Here is a 17,227-nt window from a genome sequence, read left to right as displayed (position 1 = left end):
CCTAGGCCAATTGTTTACTTACTATCTGTGGCTGCTTTTTGTGCAACAATAGCAACTACAACAGAAAGCATATGGAAACACAGGCCAACGCATTTACTATCTATAAATAAATTTAGATTACAGAATATAGATAAACATCAGATTGCTTCCCTAATCCTATCTAATAAAAGAGTAATATGCAAATTGACCATCACTCCAACACACAAGATGGCTGCCCCCATGTGGTCAAAGAAGGCTGCCCCCATGTGGACACAAGATGGCCGCCACAAGATGGCCAGCAGGGGAGGGCAGTTGGGAGGGACCAGGCCTGCAAGGGAGGGCAGTTGGAGGCGATCAAGCCTGCAGGGGAGGGCAGTTAGGGGTGACCAGGCCAGCAGAGGAGGGAAGTTGGGGGCGACCAGGCCTGCATGGAAGGGCAGTTGGGGGGGAACCAGGCCTGCAGGGGAGGATAGTTAGGGGCAATCAGGCTGGCAGGGGAGCAGTTAGGCATCAATCAGGCTGGCAGGGGAGTGGTTAGGGGGTGATCAGGCTGGCAGGCAGAAGCGGTTAGGGGCAATCAGGAAGGCAGGCAGGCGAGCAGTTGGGAGCCAGCAGTCCTGGATTGTGAGAGGGATGTCTGACTGCCCGTTTAATGGGCAGTCAGACATCCCCCAAGGGGTCCCAGATTGGAGAGGGTGCAGGCTGGGCTGAGGGACACCCCCCCCCATGCACGAATTTCGTGCACTGGGCCTCTAGTTTTAGTAATATTTCTGAGGCATGTAAAGATACAAAAAATAAATGAAGAAGAATGGAAAGTGGTAAGTGCATTGTAAACAGGCAGATGGGGGTCTAAAGTGCAGGTATCAACTAATTCAGAGGCTGAGCAATAATTAAGTGTTTTACTCTAAGCTTCCTAAGAAGGTTAAAAGAGGAGGGAGGGAGGGAGGGAGGGAGAGAGAGAAGAGAGAGAGAGAGAGAGAGAGAGAGAGAGAGAGAGAGAGAGAGAGAGAGAGAGATGAAATGAATACTTCCTTAAGGCATTTGTGAGAGGAAAACATTTTAAAAGATCTTTGAATGTCTGCTCTTTGCATGGGTTGTATGTCTCCTCTCTTGGATGGCTTCCAGATCTGAGCACCATGAAGGCATTAACTTAGAGTAAATCCAAATTACAGAGGCGCGGGGACCAGTCTGGGTTTAAGCCTTGTGACACCAGATCAGAGAGAAATTGTTTATACCCCTGACAGGAAGATCATGCTACATTCAGATGGTGTTCTGGATGAATGGAAGCCAGACACTTCAAAAGGCAAAAGCAGGAATGAAAATATGCACAGGAAACGAACTGAACAGTGTAGCTCCAACCAGCCCTCCAGCCAGGCAGACGAAGGTGAGGGGAAATGAACAAAATGGCAAGCAGTGATTGCAGATGGAGATTCTGCAAAGTCTTGGGCTTTTATTTTTTATCAATTGCACAAAGAAGAAAGATTCCCCTACCCTTTCCTCCCTAATGAATATCCACCCTCAGAGTTGGGCATGTCAGGTCAATAGTCAGGTCTGCTGTCCACAGGGTAAGGCGATAAGAGTTATAATGAATAGCCATTAAGAAGAGCTTATTACCATGTCCCATTTCTTTAAAATTTAGGCTGTAATATTTAAAGATTTAGACTGTAATATGCAAAGTTACAAGGAAATAACCACACACATCTGCCCTCTCCCTTCTCAGTCTCAGTTTCATCACCTACAAATTGAAGGGATTTAAATAATAATATTGAACCTTCCCTTCAACTCTTGAGATTTATGACACTATTTGCAAGACCAATGAGTTCCGACATCCAAATGTTTCCTTTGATCCCATTAGGAATTTCTCTCTGTAGAAAAAGTGACAGAATGGATAGTTAGAGCCCTGGCTCAGATCATTTGGGCAAGATAATTCGACATTCATAAATATATATTCTGCCCTGTCTGGTGTGGCTCAGTTGGTTGGAGCATCACCCCATACACCTGAAATGTGGCCAGTTTGATCCTCGATCAGGGCACATACCCAGGTTGTGGGTTCGATCCCCAATCAGGGTGCCTGTGGGAGGCAACCAATATGTTTCTCTCTCTTTCCCTTCTTATGTCTAAAAAAAAAATAATAATAATAAAGAAAAGAAATCAGTCATGCTAATTTTAAAAAGGCTATATATATATTTTTTTCTTATATATGTCCTGAAATGCACAGGATTCTCTTATGAATCTAGACTTTGGAAACCACTATTGTAATAGCCAGCTGAGATTCAACAAAGGCAACTGTGAAGTTCTCAAGGAGGAAATTTAAGTCTAAGGCAAAATAATGGTATTGTTTGGATTGTATTTCCTGCCATAAAGTGGGAGTCATGTTTTTCTCTTCCAAGCCGGAAATGAAGTGTTTCCTTATTGTCAAAAGCCTGAGATAAAGGGTTAAAAGTCCCAGCACTGAAAGTAATTCAGAAAACATTTACTTAGTATTCAACATGTGATAGGCAAGGTGCTAAAAACTTTACATGGATTTTCTAATTTAACTTCCACATCAATTCTACAAACAAGAGACTGTTGTTATCCCAACTTTACACAGGAGGAAATGGACTCTCAGGTTAAATAACTCTCCCAAGGTCACACAATTAAGAAGGACCTTGAACTCAAGAGGTTGGACACCAAGGTCCACATTTTTTACCATTAACACCACATCTGCACCCAAGATATAGGATTTGAATGTCCAGAATTAATGTCAGAAAGGGACATGCCCAGTTAAATGACAATTTAACTTTCCTTCTCAGAAATGAAATTTGGACTAAGGTAGATCTAAGGTTTATGCACCATAGTCCTAGAAGGCTGAGACCTGGAGCTTATCCTAGGGCAGTGGTCCGCAAACTGCAGCTCGCGAGCTACGGTTTGCCGCTCTGTTGACTAATGAGTTTGCCGACCACTGGGATAGAGGCTTAATCACAAGGAACAACAACAGCCTGTAATTATTGGAATCGAGAGTCTAGGTCAGTGGTCAGCAAACTCATTAGTCAACAGAGCGGCAAACCGCGGCTCATGAGCTGCATGTGGCTCACGAGCCGCAGTTTGCCAACCACTGGGGGATCCTTACAGCGAGTCAACTGAGCCCTCTCAGAAGAACCAGTTCTAAGCACTGTGTGTTTCCTCAGAAGACTGGACATCATGAGCAACTGGCTATTTGAAAACTAGCATTTAAAAATGTTATAAAAGATCCCAGTTATAAGGAAAGCTCACATGAGATTTGGTAATGGAGCTCCATTTAAAATCAAAATGGATTATCTTCACATAAGGAAGACAAAACTACTCTTTTCCAATTAAATTATAGTTATATGCATATGCTCTTTCTGTAATTGTTATTTAATCTATCTTTCTGGGTCTCTGATGGTAATCCTATCTAATAAAAGAGTAATATGCAAGTTGACCATCACTCCAACACACAAGATGGCTGCCCCCATGTGGTCAAAGATGGCTGCCCCTATCTGGACACAAGATGGCTGCCACAAGATGGCCAGCAGGGGAGGGCAGTTGGGAGGGACCAGGTCTGCAAGGGAGGGCAGTTGGGGGCAATCAAGCCTGCAGGGGAGGGCAGTTAGGAGTGACCAGGCCATCAGGGGAGGGAAGTTGGGGGCGACCGGGCCTACATGGAAGGGCAGTTGGAGCGGGGGACCCAGGCCTGCAGGGGAGAGCAGTTGGGGGAGACCAGGCCTGCAGGGGAGGGCAGTTAGGGGCAATCAGGCTGGCAGGGGAACAGTTAGGTGTAGATCCGGCTGGCAGGGGAGTGGTTAGGGGGTGATCAGGCTGGCAGGCAGAAGTGGTTAGGAGCAATCAGGAAGGCAGGCAGGCGAACAGTTGGGAGCCAGCAGTCCTGGATTGTGAGGGGGATGTCCGAGATTGGAGAGGGTGCAGGCTGGGCTGAGGGACACACACTCCCGTGCACGAATTTCGTGCATCGGGCCTCTAGTACTATGTATAATTTACAAAAGTGCTTTTCCTGGTCAGGAGTACATTTTGCCTTGTATGACCATATTGTGATATTTTTTATTGATATCTTGAGAACCAATGAAGTTAAATATACTGCCATTTCACTAAATGTGAATGCCTGCTCAGATCATATCCTACACTTCTGCATTTTACTACTGTAGTGCATGCTTACTTATGCCATATTCAATAGTTTGTCATTAAACATGTATCCTTGTTTAGAAAGTTCAGGTATTTATGTACTTTGTTTTTGAAAATTACCACGTTAAATTCATTAATTAATACATTTTAAAATTTTGTGCTTTGTCTTGAGCTAGTCATCATAAATCTTACAATGTCAAAAGTCAGACACCTCTTATACCTGAATGTTTAACCAGGTAAACTTAACTTTAATAAGACATAACATTGATGATATTCAATCATTTTCACCTAGAAAGTGATCATTTTATGCAGTTTTACTTAATATATCTGGGTGAACAAAAAAAGCAGAAAACTGCAAATATCTTGAAGTTAATGAATGAGAAATATTGGAGTCATATATTATATAGTTGGGCAAATATATTTTTCTACATCAATATTAATGGATATACACATAATGATGCATGTTATATCAGACTGCCCATGATATTCTTAGCATGAGGAGTTAAAACCACAATTTGATTGCATATCAGAACTGCCAGGAATTCTTTCAGCCTAAGGAAGCGATCTGATGATAGCAATGTTGTAATACAGTCTGTGGTGAGTTCACTTAAGACACAGTGTTCTGTTCTTGTCAGTTCCTGATCATCTAAATGTAACTCTTGCAATGAGGAAGAGAATGAAAGCAGCAACCTAAAAAAACAACTTGTGGGGGCGGGAGGATGCAAAGAAGTAAACTTACTATGGCTTGCAAATGTTGAAGAAGAATAAGAATGTACCTTCTTAAAAATATGCTGACCAAGTGCTAGAAGGAACCCTTGGACTGTGTGTGTGTGTGTGTGTGTGTGTGTGTGTGTGTGTGTGTGTGTGCAGTGTGCATACACATGTGAATGAGTACATGTGTGTATATATGTAACTATGTGTGACTGTGAGGTGTGTGTCAGTGGACGTGTGTCTGAGTGTGTGTTTCTATATTCATAGAAGATGAGCCAGAAAGTGGCCATTGATTCAAACTGAACTGGCTTGAACTTGGACACACTGGAATTGTATCAAAGGCATCCCCAGAGATTTTGGAGAGGAAATGAACCAAATCTCTGTTTCCAGTTAGGGCGGAATTAACTCTATAATTGAGTCTGGCAGAGTGACTCGGTAAGCTAGGAATTTTGATAGATGGTGTTTTGTGAGCTAAGCCAGGCTGAAGTTTCAACATAAATGACATGCTTGTTTCCAATTTCAGGGGAAGAGTTAAATTCTAAACCCAGGATGTCTTCATTTCCCTTTTTTTCCTTCTCTTCCTTTTGAATTTAAAAATAACATGCAATCAAATGACCAGTGAGGGATTTCTCAATGGAATCTCCCAAAGCAGCGATAGATAACAGGAGAAAGCATTTCATGAGTAGAATTGGGGGGAAGGAGTCACCAAGCGTCTGTGTCGAGCTGAAACAGGATTAATCTGGGGCATCACAACTCTCAGCCATGCGGGTCTTCCGGGAACCCTCTTTAGGAATGCCTTCCTGGTGGAAGTCCCCTGGGTCCCAGGTTACTCCAGTGTATTCAGAGAAAGCATAACACTCAAAAGTATCATGGATGGTCAGCTGTCCCTCTGGCCCAGTTAGGGTGATGTGAGCAGCCTTCTGGAGAGATTAGGGTTGGTTTATGAACCACCTCACAGTACACCAGAGACCTACTCACAGGAAACATTCAAGGCTCCCCTCTTGGCTGAGACTGAAAACTCTAAAGTTAAATGTTTTGCTTTGCATGTTGGTTGCCCCTATGAAAGAGCTGGGTAAATTTCTACCCCTCTAGGACTTTTCCTCTTTTTTAAAAGAGAGATAAGTATAGCAGCTTTTGAGAGGCAAATATAAGAAATGAAATGAAAAAAAGCTTAGGATTGGGCCTAGCACTTGTGAATATTATTAACAAGTTGCTTTATGCAGCCATGCATTAAGAATCAGTGGCTGGGAAGCTTGATCAGCTAAAGGCCTTGAAGTCCTTTGTGGGAAGGAGAGCCACTGGAAGCCGCAGAAGGAGGCTCTGTGGGAGAGGGCGGGAAGAGGAGCAGAACCAGGAAGGAAGAAATGGTAGTTTGCCATGGGCGCCTCCAGAGTAACCCAGAGTACACTGGGCTTCGCACACACTCAATATTTCTCTCCTGCATTTTCTTTTAAACTGTATTTCTAAAGAGACTTCTGCTAATCCAGACAACAGGAACAAGAAATTGGTCTATGATGATGTCAAAAGTGGTAAAACTCCCTTCGCCAATGGCACCTGTCTTAGCTAGTTTTGATCTAAAAAACCTTCCCCCAGGATAAGCTACAATTCTGAGGAAACTCAAAATGTTGAATGTGTTCTCTGCAAGTTAATCTGTCTCTTACCATGCAAAACACCCCCTTCGATATTACAGTTTCACCTTGCCAAATCACTCAGTTTTCTTACCCCTATGCATTTCCTACATGACACCTTTCTCATTTTGCCTCTCCTCTCTCCTTTCCATTGTCCCATCTTTGTAAGAAATGCATACAAGAGAAGATGGCTGTCCATTTTTACTGGTGAGAACCAGAATGAACAAGCACAGAATTTGTCACTGGCTGTGTCAGCAGATGGCTATGGAGTCAACCACCCAAGAGTTGAGTGAGCCACAGGACCATGGCTCATGCTTGAGGCTGCTATGCAATCAGAATCCAAACATTGCATTTTTGCAGGTTTTTAAATCTCAGATTTGCAATGTGAAGCTTTGGTTTGTATTTTTAAAAGAAGTAGGTCCTATGAAAGCATTTATGTTAAAGGTAAAGTAATTTGATTTGACAGAGGAAATAGTCTCAGGAGATTCAGAAGGAAGTGGGCACAACTTGGCCCATTTTCTGTATTCTCTCTTATCTTAAACTCTGTATCAAAAACTGTAAACAAAAGCTTTCTTTTCATATTTATGTGCATCTGTCCAAGTTGGTGATATCAATATGCCTCACACATAGTGATATATATTTGCTTACTGGGATAGACTGGATTAAAAACTGTTCATCTTTCCGGATGGGCTTCTGCAAGCTACAAATTCAGAAATCCTAAAAGCAAATCTTAGTGGAGTAAACACATTTCTCTCTAGCAGTGCTGTCATGGAAGGGAATGCGTTGCTCTGGGACCAGAGCCCATACACTTCACTTCAGCTATAATTTTAGAGCATTATATATATATATATATATATATATATATATATATATATATATATATATTCCAAACTCACTCACAGCAGTTCAGTTTTTATTTTGGTAATGCCTTGCTAACCGTAGGGGGAAAATTGCAACCAGATCTGGTATTTGTCCCTGATGAATGTTGGTGCAGATAAACATACCCTCCTTCATGATAGCTCATATAATTTCTCATCACTGCTTTAAGCAATGATGGCTACAACTCAGAAACATCACTCACTTGTCTCAGGAGATCAATCCTCAAAGCCTGTTCAGTATTTAACCTTTTCAGTAAGGGCACATTGATAGAATCAAGTTGCATAGAAAATGGAGAAAAATCTTAAAAAATATAACATAGTTGCCGAAACCGGTTTGGCTCAGTGGATAGAGCGTCGGCCTGCTGACTGAAGGGTCCTGGGTTTGATTCCGGTCAAGGGCATGTACCTTGGTTGCGGGCACATCCCCAGTGGGAGGTGTGCAGGAGGCAGCTGATCGATGTTTCTCTCTCATCGATGTTTCTAGCTCTCTATCCCTCTCCCTTCCTCTCTGTAAAATATCAATAAAATATATTAAAATATATATATATATATATATATATAACATAGTTGTTGTTGTTTTCAGATGACCAGTCTAATCTAGCTATCAAACAACAACTTTATTTGTTCCAAAATGAGCACTGTAGTTTTGAGTCTACTGGTCATGGCTGCAGTTCATACAATAGCTTAATGTGGGACCAGAAGGAGAAGTTGCCCCAGAATGCATTCAGTTCAAGTATGGAACCAAGTTAGTTGTTACAAATATAGGAAGTGTGTGCAATGTTGTTTGCATTCCATGGTTTCTACATACCTGTAACCTGCAGTGTTTTATAGTAATGGTCCTCCAAGCAGGTGTAAACTATAATTAATTAATTATTTTTATATATATATATATATATATATATATATATATATATATATATATATCCAAAATATGAATTTACCAAAGATTTAAAAGAGGGATTTTACAGAGCTAATTAACATAGTCTTATATAATCATAGGTAAGTACTTAATAAATGAGGACATATTCCACAATTGAATATTGCTGAACTAACAAAATAGTGTTGGACATAGTTATTTGATGATGAAAAATATGTTTCTCAACTAGTATTAAGTGGAAAGAAGAAAATCAGGTTACAAGGTCATATGCAAAGTACGATTTTGTCACTAACAATAATAATAACTGAGATTACCTCTGGGCAGGGGAGTCATGGGTTGTTTTTCATTCTTTTTGGTTATTTGTATGTTGTGCTTTATCTAGATTGAATGTGAGTGGCTTTTTTTTTTTTTTTTGTAGGAAGAATGTCTTGAGTTTTAAGGAATGCAGCAGCATGCCTGCAGGGTGGACACCAGGCAAGAGGCAGCTTGCTCTGGGGACAGTAGATTGAGATTTTGCAGTAAACCCTGAAAACAGGTGTAAGTTGCAAAAAGTTAAAGAAGTTAAAAACAGAATAGTCTTTCCTTCTGAAAGGATTTCTCAGGAAAGATGTGCTCACATAAATGGGTTTCCTGTCCTCCAGGTAGACACCACCCAGCCCCAGACCTGTGCTCTGTTGGACCCCTGTTATTTACAACTGGAACCTCTGGCTTCCTGTCTCACCCACCCTTCCAGGCAGGTTAATCCAGCCCCTCACCCGTTCTCTTTTCCTTCTTCCTTTCACATCAGGAAAGACAGAAACATTTATTCTAAAAGCTACGAGAGTCTCCAAAAGTTATTACACAACCAATGAGTTTTTCAGAGAAAAAGGTACCTATTTAAAAAAAAACAAAAACACCTAAGTCAACTTGTTTAGGAAAAATTATTTTTGCACAAATGACCAACATAGTAATTGTGGTTTAGCTCTTACGGTGTCCTGTCATGACCCACGTTGGGAAGAAGAGTAAACAGGCAAGGCTTGGGTGCTTTTATCCTAGTTACCTGAGTACCCTTTCCTGAATGAATGGTCCCACCAGAAAGCCAAGCATGACTAACCAGACTCAGGCTGCACTCTACAGAGAAATTTAATAAAAGCAACATGTTGCACTCTTTCTTGTACAACCAGAACTCTGCTGGCCTCACTCTCAAGTACTGCTCCAAGGTATCCATACTCTTAAAAGTAGCCATGCGGTCAGGGCCTGAAGATCCTCACCACTTCCTGTGCCCACTCATCATCTATTTCTTCCTTCAGTGAACATGATGGGCTAGACAGTGGCTGAACAGTGAAGAAATAAAAGTAAAAAAATATTCCACTTCTACTTTCAAGGAGTGCTCATAAGGTAGAGGGTAACAGATGTACAAATAAATAATTGCCATAAAGTTGTGGTTCCCAGAGTCGGGTTTCACAGATCAGTGAACTAAAATGGGGTGAGGGATGGACATGGACAATAAAGAAAAAAAGATAGAGAGACAGATTTAGAGTTGCCAGTTCAAGACAACTTTTAAAATGAAGACAATTTCCTATATCCCTCTCTACCAACTACTACCATCATTTCATTTTTTAAAAAAATACATTTTAATGTGAAAAGAAACAAGAAGGACAAAACCAGGATAAAGGCCGGTTCTTGCCAAAAGAGGATAATTAGAAAAGCTATCTCGACCTACTAGTCACTTAGAAAAGCTATCTGGACCTACTAATCACTCTATCATTCTATCAGTCTAAAGGTCTATTATGGTCATCATTTTTTCATTTTGCACTGGACTAGGGAGCATTGCTTGATGTAACAACATAGTCTAATAATTGGTATTTGAAACCAGAGCAGGACAGAGTTCTGGTAAAATAGATGTCCCCATGTTTGAGTGGCACCTGTGCTGGGGTGAATAGAGTCCTCCCAAAATTCATGTTTACCCAGAACTTCAAAATGTGACCTTATTTGGGAAAAGGGTCTCTGCAGAAGTAACTTTAAGTAAGAAAAGGTCATATTGGATTAAGGTTAGTCCACATCCAATGAATGGGTCATTATACGAAGAGAAAGCAAGGATACAGGAAGAACACCATGTGAGGAAGGAGGCAGATACTAGAGTAATGCGTCTACAAGACTAGACACAATAAGGATTGTCAGCAGAAGCTGGGGAGAGGAAAGAAAGAAGCTAACCCTGACAACACCTTGATTATGGACTTTGGGAGTTACAAATACAGACAAGGTTGACAGCTGTGGAGCTAGATTTGAACTGGAAGAATTGGGGGGAACTAGTGGTTTTCGATATAAACATAGATGCAAATGTGTGTGTACATACACACACTCACCAGCTCTGTCCATTGAGATCATCATACCTAGCACCCAGATCTTGGTTTCTAAATCCCTTTCTCCTCTCAGAAGAACCAGTGCTCCTCAGAGAACTGGCTGATTTAATGTCCAGGACAGGGAACGGCTGAGATGAGTCTGAAGCCTGTGTCAAGCTAGATGGTGAAGAAGTACTTAAAGAATAATGACACAGGCCTGTTTGAAGGGATTCTATTCTTACATTCTCCCAAATCTGAGAACATTTGAGTACCAAGATAAGTGATGATAATAAGATTACAATCCACTCACCCTAGCTGGTTTGGCTCAGTGGATAGAGTGTTGGCCTGTGGATTGAAGGGTCCCATGTTCGATTCTGGTCAAGGGCACAAGCCTGGGTTGTGGGCTCGATCCCTAGTAGGGGCATGCAGGAGGCAGCCAATCAATGATTCTCTCTCATCATTGATGTTTCTATCTCTCTCTCCTCCCTTCCTCTCTGAAATCAATAAAAATATTTTTTAAAAAAAGATTATGATCCACTGGATGAAATGGAAACCATGAGGCCACTGATAGAGGGAAATACAGAAACAAATAAATTAAATGTTGGATGAGGAGCAGGATATGTTAGCATAGCTCTCCACCCAGTGCATATTAGTTACATTGGAGAAAGGATAAAGAAGCCAGCAGACATCACCCCCATTAAACAGTAAGTGAACACGATCACTAATGCAATTAATCATTCCTGTGTCCTTCTTACCAGACACATGAACAAAATCTAGTCATGAGGAAGCATTGGGTAGGCCCAAAATCTCCCCAAAATACCAGCCTGTAATCATCACAGTGCCAAGGTGATGAAAGTCAAAGAAAGATTGAGGAACTTTTCCAGGATGGCGAGGAGTAAAGAGATATGACAACTAAATATAACGGGTGGTTCTAAAGTTGGCCCTCTTGTTTTAAAGGACATTTTCAGGGCAAATGTGAGTGTGGCATGAGAATTAGGTTGTAGTAATGTATCATTGTTAGTTCTCTAATATTGTGGGCTCTATTGTGGTTATGTGATAGAATATTACTATGTTCAGAAAACACACACTAAAATACTCAGGGGTAACAGTACATCATGTAGGCAACTTGTTCTTAAAACATTCAGGAAAAGAATTTATTTGTGTTATACTTGCAAATTTTCTATCAGTAGTTTATAACCCTTTTAGGCTTTCTATATGTAATACCTTGATGCATGAAGAGGGGATAAAAATTTCTGGTAAAAATAAGTCCCCGGAACCCCTTGCAGCCTCTGCACCCACCTGGATGTCCTATTTCCACTCTCTCTAGCAGTGACCTGGAGTGGTTCCCAGGTCACATGCATGCTGGCTGGAATGACACAGGCATGCTGTAGAATGTCAGTGCTGTGCACGGTGATGAAAGCCTGTGCCCTTTGCCAGTGTCCTAAATAAAGGACAGTGAGACCAACAGATGATATCCGCTGACTGCCAACCCAGGAGAATTGGCAAAGGCTGACTGGCTCTAACCAGAGTGGGTCAAGAAATATCTGTCCTCGGAATCCAGTCAGATGAGCATCCAATGAGAAGGGATCAGGGAATCTTAGGACCGGGGCTAATGGCAACACCAAAAATAACTAGAAGGACCATTTATGCTCTGTGCTAAATCCTATCCTCATACTATCTTATGTGACCATTGCAACCACTCTTCAAAGTGAGTATAATTAGTACCCCCACAGGAGATTTAAAACCTGAGGCCCAGGAACTTGGCATATGGTGGTGGTTGTTACACCTGAAACTAACATATTATATGTCGATTACATACATAGCAATAAAAATAAATAAATAAATAAATAAATAACCTGGTGAAGGTCACTCAGCTATTTAATCATCATAGTAATCCTACAAAGGGAACAATTATCCTCTCATAGATGAGGAACCTGAGATAAAGAAATGCTTGGGGGCTTGCCTGCTGTCACACAGTTGGTGAGCAGCTTTCTCATTGAGTAGCTGCTCTCTGAGCCCTGCACTCCCCTGACCTTCAGGGCCTTTTTTAAGGGCTTGCATTCATTGACACAGTCTTTGTCACTGCAGCAAAAGTCAAGTGAGCACATTTCAGTACAAGTTATCTTTTAAGCAGCTTGAGGCAGTGGGACAAGGTTCCTAGGTTCCACCTCCACTGCCCGTGGTGACAGCCTTCGGCTCAATTCTCTCACAGACAGGACACAGACAGCATTCCTTCCTCTTTCCCAACCTCCCCAACATTCTTTCTGGGCTTTAGGTTGACCCCAGATTTGTCACCTTGAAGCATGTCAAGTCTTACCTTGTCTTGAAATTCAAACCTCATACCCAGTTTGCTCAAGATGAGGGGTGCCCAGATTGGGGGACTCAGCATTAGACATCCTTGCTCTTCTTGAGCCTCCCCCCTCCCACCAATATATAAATAATGCAATGTTCAGGGCTAAACACAAAGTCAATATCTGTTAGGACGGTCTCCATAACTGATGATGCTGCCTGGAGGACACTCCCATAGATATAGGGGAGGAACATGGCAATGACCAGAGCTCCATGGCCGGGCTCCTGTTGCTGTGGGGGTGCAGAATCAATCACCCCAAGATGTGCTCTGTGGTATGCAGATTGTTTTGAACTAACAGCAAACTTAGCCACAGGCTCAAGAGAAACTTCTGTCTGACCTCTTAACTACCTAGAAGAATTTGAATTAGAGGTCTTTCCCATAAGATATAATCAGAGATACCTTCGTTTGACCTATCATTCAGAGCAAACTTCTATTTACTAAAGATCTGCTCTTCTTATCATCCTGCAATAACCTTTTGAAGCCCCCAAGGCATCTTACCTCATCCCTAGCTCAGGATGCCTTCTATAGCCATGTTCCCTTTCTGTCTTTGAACATGTCTTGCATGTGGGGTCTCTGACTCTCTAATATATGCAGGGTTCCCATACATACGTAAGTATTAAATTTGCTTATTTTCTCATGTCTGTTTGATTATTAGACCAGCCAGAAGGACCTTTGGGGTAGAGGACCATTTGTTCCTCCCCCACACTGCTAACCTACCAGGCCATCTCTTTTTAATGTGGGTATTGATGTTGTGACCCAGGATGTCCCCTTGATGTCTAGCTGAGTGCAGGCTGAGCACCACATGCTACAGCAGAGGGAAGCTGAGATCTGAGGGAAGGAAGGGCCTGGGGATGGCTCTGGTTCTGGGGACAGCCCCACAGTGTTCTTTCATTAAGTCTCTTGTCCATTCATCCCCCAGCATGCACGGAGGGCCTTCCACATGACCACATGCTGTAGAGGGAAGGAGACAGGAAAGTTCGATGTTCCCAAGGAGCCAACATGGGGGAACTCTGCAGGGAGCTTCCCTGGACATGATGCCCTTCAATTCAACTAAAAACACGGTTGCAACATGTCTTAGGACAGGAAATGAAAGGCTGAAATTACAAGGGATGATCCCAAATATGCTGCCTCCACAACTAGCTGTGAGTCAGAGTTGAGGACTTCTCTCTTCTTGAACCCTATTTTTCTCAGTCGTTTTCCCCTGCTCCTTTGTGGTGTCTAGTCTCATCTTGAGGAAGGAAGGCCAAACCTTGATGTTTTACTCTTTCTTGATAACAATCGGGAGCCATTCTGACCAATCTGGAATCTGGAGAGTGTTCTTCCACATTCACGCCTTTTCTCTTCGTGTTTAGGTTTAAATGTTTAAAGTAGATGAGGGATATAAGTGAATATATAAGATATAAAATGCTGTCAAAACATAAGGCATAAGTATTATTTATCCTAGTTACTTTTAGAAGCATTAAGTGGAATGGCTATTAAATGAATTAGGAACAAAGTTACTTCTTTGATCTCCTTATTAGCCACTTTCAATATCCTTGCCTTGTTCATTCCAACCCACTCAAGAACCTTCAGTTCCTCTGCTCCAACCCCACGTAGGATGACCACAATTCAAAAGCACCCTTTGAATCATACAGTGTTCCTAGTGATATTAATAGTGATGATGATAATCCTGGCTAGTCACCACAATAAGTATTTTTTAAAAAAACATTTATTGTATCACCCAACATATAGCAGGCATTTTTATTACCTTTTATTCAGTATCCCTAATACTCACAAGAAAGACTATGTCATCAACAGAGACCACAGGTTATTCACTACATCTGAGATATTTAATGGCCAAAGGCAGTCCTTCTCAACCCCTGGTGCTAACCCAGTTTGTGCCCTGTGGAAATTTTGGGAAATACAGACCTTAGGCTGGGCCCCAGGGGTTCCAATCCAGTAGGTGTACATGGGGTCCCTCCTCTGTGGGTTTAAAAGCTCAGCAGGTGAGTGGCCTCTGACCCAGCTGCATTATTCATGCCCTCCTTTTGTCTCTGTCAGGGCCATATTTTCAGGCCTTTACAGAAAGCTCCACCTCCCTTTGCATTAGTGGCTTCCTTACTGTTCTAGAACAACACTCTACATTAACACAGGAAGTGGACTCTGCGGATCAATGAGGACATGAAGTCATCAGATCAGTGTGGAGAGAAGCAGAGAAGCAGCAACACAGCAGAGCCCTGCACTTATCACAGATTAAGGGCTTTTGGTTTCATTAAGGGACAGACTGAGTTTTCACAGCTCGGTTGTTGGAGGCTCTGACAAGGTATCACACAGCTTATCTTGCCATTCAGCAACATTCCCTTATTTTAGTCCATGTCTGTCTCAACCTGATTGTAAACTGCTACTGAATTAATGTTGGCAAGTTTCTCCCTGTCCATGTCCCTGTTCCTGTCCCTATCCCTGTCCTTCTTCCTCTCCCTCTTCCTCTTCCTCTCCCTTTCCCTCTCTCCCTCCTCCTAAATAACACGTTTGATTTTGAAAGGACACCATTCTTTCATCAGCTCATTACAAAATTCACTGCTTTGTGATTATTTTTTAAAATCACAGAGCCGATCTGTATTTCTTATCAAAGGTGTCAGCGCAGTGGGGATTGTCTGTGTGTCTCACTCCCTACATTCGCCCTGTGTCCATGGGCATGTTTCAAACGCACATCTTCCCCTCCATTCTGAAGTTGAGATCATTGTGGGAGGCACTGCACGGAGGATTGCTTTTTATTTTCTGTGCTTAAGTGCACGGCAGCCAAAACAAGAACATAATGACACCGTGGAGTCGGTGAGAGCACCCTGGCCTCTCCGCTCTTGTGGGCTCAGCATTGTTTCACAGGAACCGCGGAGGAGCACTTCCGCCACCAAATCCATTTGGCTCTATTTAGGAACTAAGTACAGGAAGGTAGTTATTGTACAAGATTAGTTTCCTGTAGGCCATAAATTGGCAGTAGCAGAAAAATACAGGATGAATTTATTAGCGTGCAAGGTCAGCTCAAAGGAAGATAAAGCGGAGCGATTGTGCTGTTCTCTTTCATTTAGCCCACCTCCCAAACCTCAGGCAGGCTGAAAAAGACCCTTTAACTACTTAATTGCTTCTTAATAGTTTTAAGCAAATTCAAAAGACTGTGCGTTGCTAAGTGCCTGGAGGTCAGAGCTGCCTGGAATATGTTAGGAATGCCTGTTTGGACTGCAGTTTCTGAAACCTGATTAGAAGTCCCCACAATCTATGGCTTTGTGAGGCTGTTGGGTTTTGTTTCTTTTTTTCTTCCCCCTCTCCCCCCTTATTTGGTGTTGACTGACTAGGTATTTACTTTGAAGCTAGAATTTTACATTAGGGAATAAAAGAGCAGTTTCTAACAGTAAAAAAAAAAAAAAAAAAAAAAAAATCAAGTCAAAACTGTAATTGCTTCCAACCAGAGATATGATAATGTGATAAATGTCCCTGAAGATAATTACTTTGAAAAAATAGGGACAAGTCGCTTAAAAAAAAAGAAAGAAAGAAAGAAAGAAAGAATACTTCTTTGAAAACATAGTCACAGGTAGCTGGAAAAATGGGAGACTCTCCTTCGAAAGGCATGCCTATGTTTAATGGAGAAGCTTCGTTACTTGAGCCTTTACCATGTTGGAAACATAACCCTCTTTATTTTCTTTTGATATTTTTCCAAATGGCTTAAACCTGTCAGGTAAAATTAGGCCCCTCCGGTATGAGATGAAGTATTTGGATCCGGTTTTCTAGTGCTTTTGCATGAAAGGTTGTAATTCAAATTTTAATTATACCCGAGATCTGCAGTGAGTTACGGGAGACCCCTCCTCCACTACTCGGAGGCCCTGGACACCCCCATCTCCACTGAGCCTCTATGCTCCCCTTGTGCAACCCCTCTGCACCATTAGGCAGGCAGAACAGGTGGGCTAGAAGAATAAGATAGAATGGGTCGTTCCTCTCTGCTCCTTCCTAGAGGATGAGAACCTGGCTGGGAACATGCTTTCCTGGGTCTTGGGGAACCAGAACCGTCATACTTCATGCAGCAAAAAGGCATGGTGAGCAACATGTCATTGCATAGAAAGGGCTCAATTAGCACTCTCCGGGATTTGTAGCCCCTGTCCCCTGGGGCAGCACCTACTTGTGCTAGAAGCCTTGAGGCTTGCTGTCCCAGGCTGCCTGCAGGGGTGAGAGCAGACAGAGAGTGTCCAGTTCAGAGGTTCAGACAGGTACCCGCCCATCCTGGGCTGCTGTTCCTGGTGATCCAAGGAATTTAAGTGCTTCTCTACTGTGTCCATTTTTCCAAGCTGTGCTGTCTTTAATTTTTTTTAATTCTCTCC

The sequence above is a fragment of the Plecotus auritus genome, assembly GCF_963455305.1.
Source record: "Plecotus auritus genome assembly, chromosome: 3".
In the NCBI taxonomy this organism is placed as follows: domain Eukaryota; kingdom Metazoa; phylum Chordata; class Mammalia; order Chiroptera; family Vespertilionidae; genus Plecotus; species Plecotus auritus.
Note: the sequence above shows the minus strand (reverse complement) of the source record.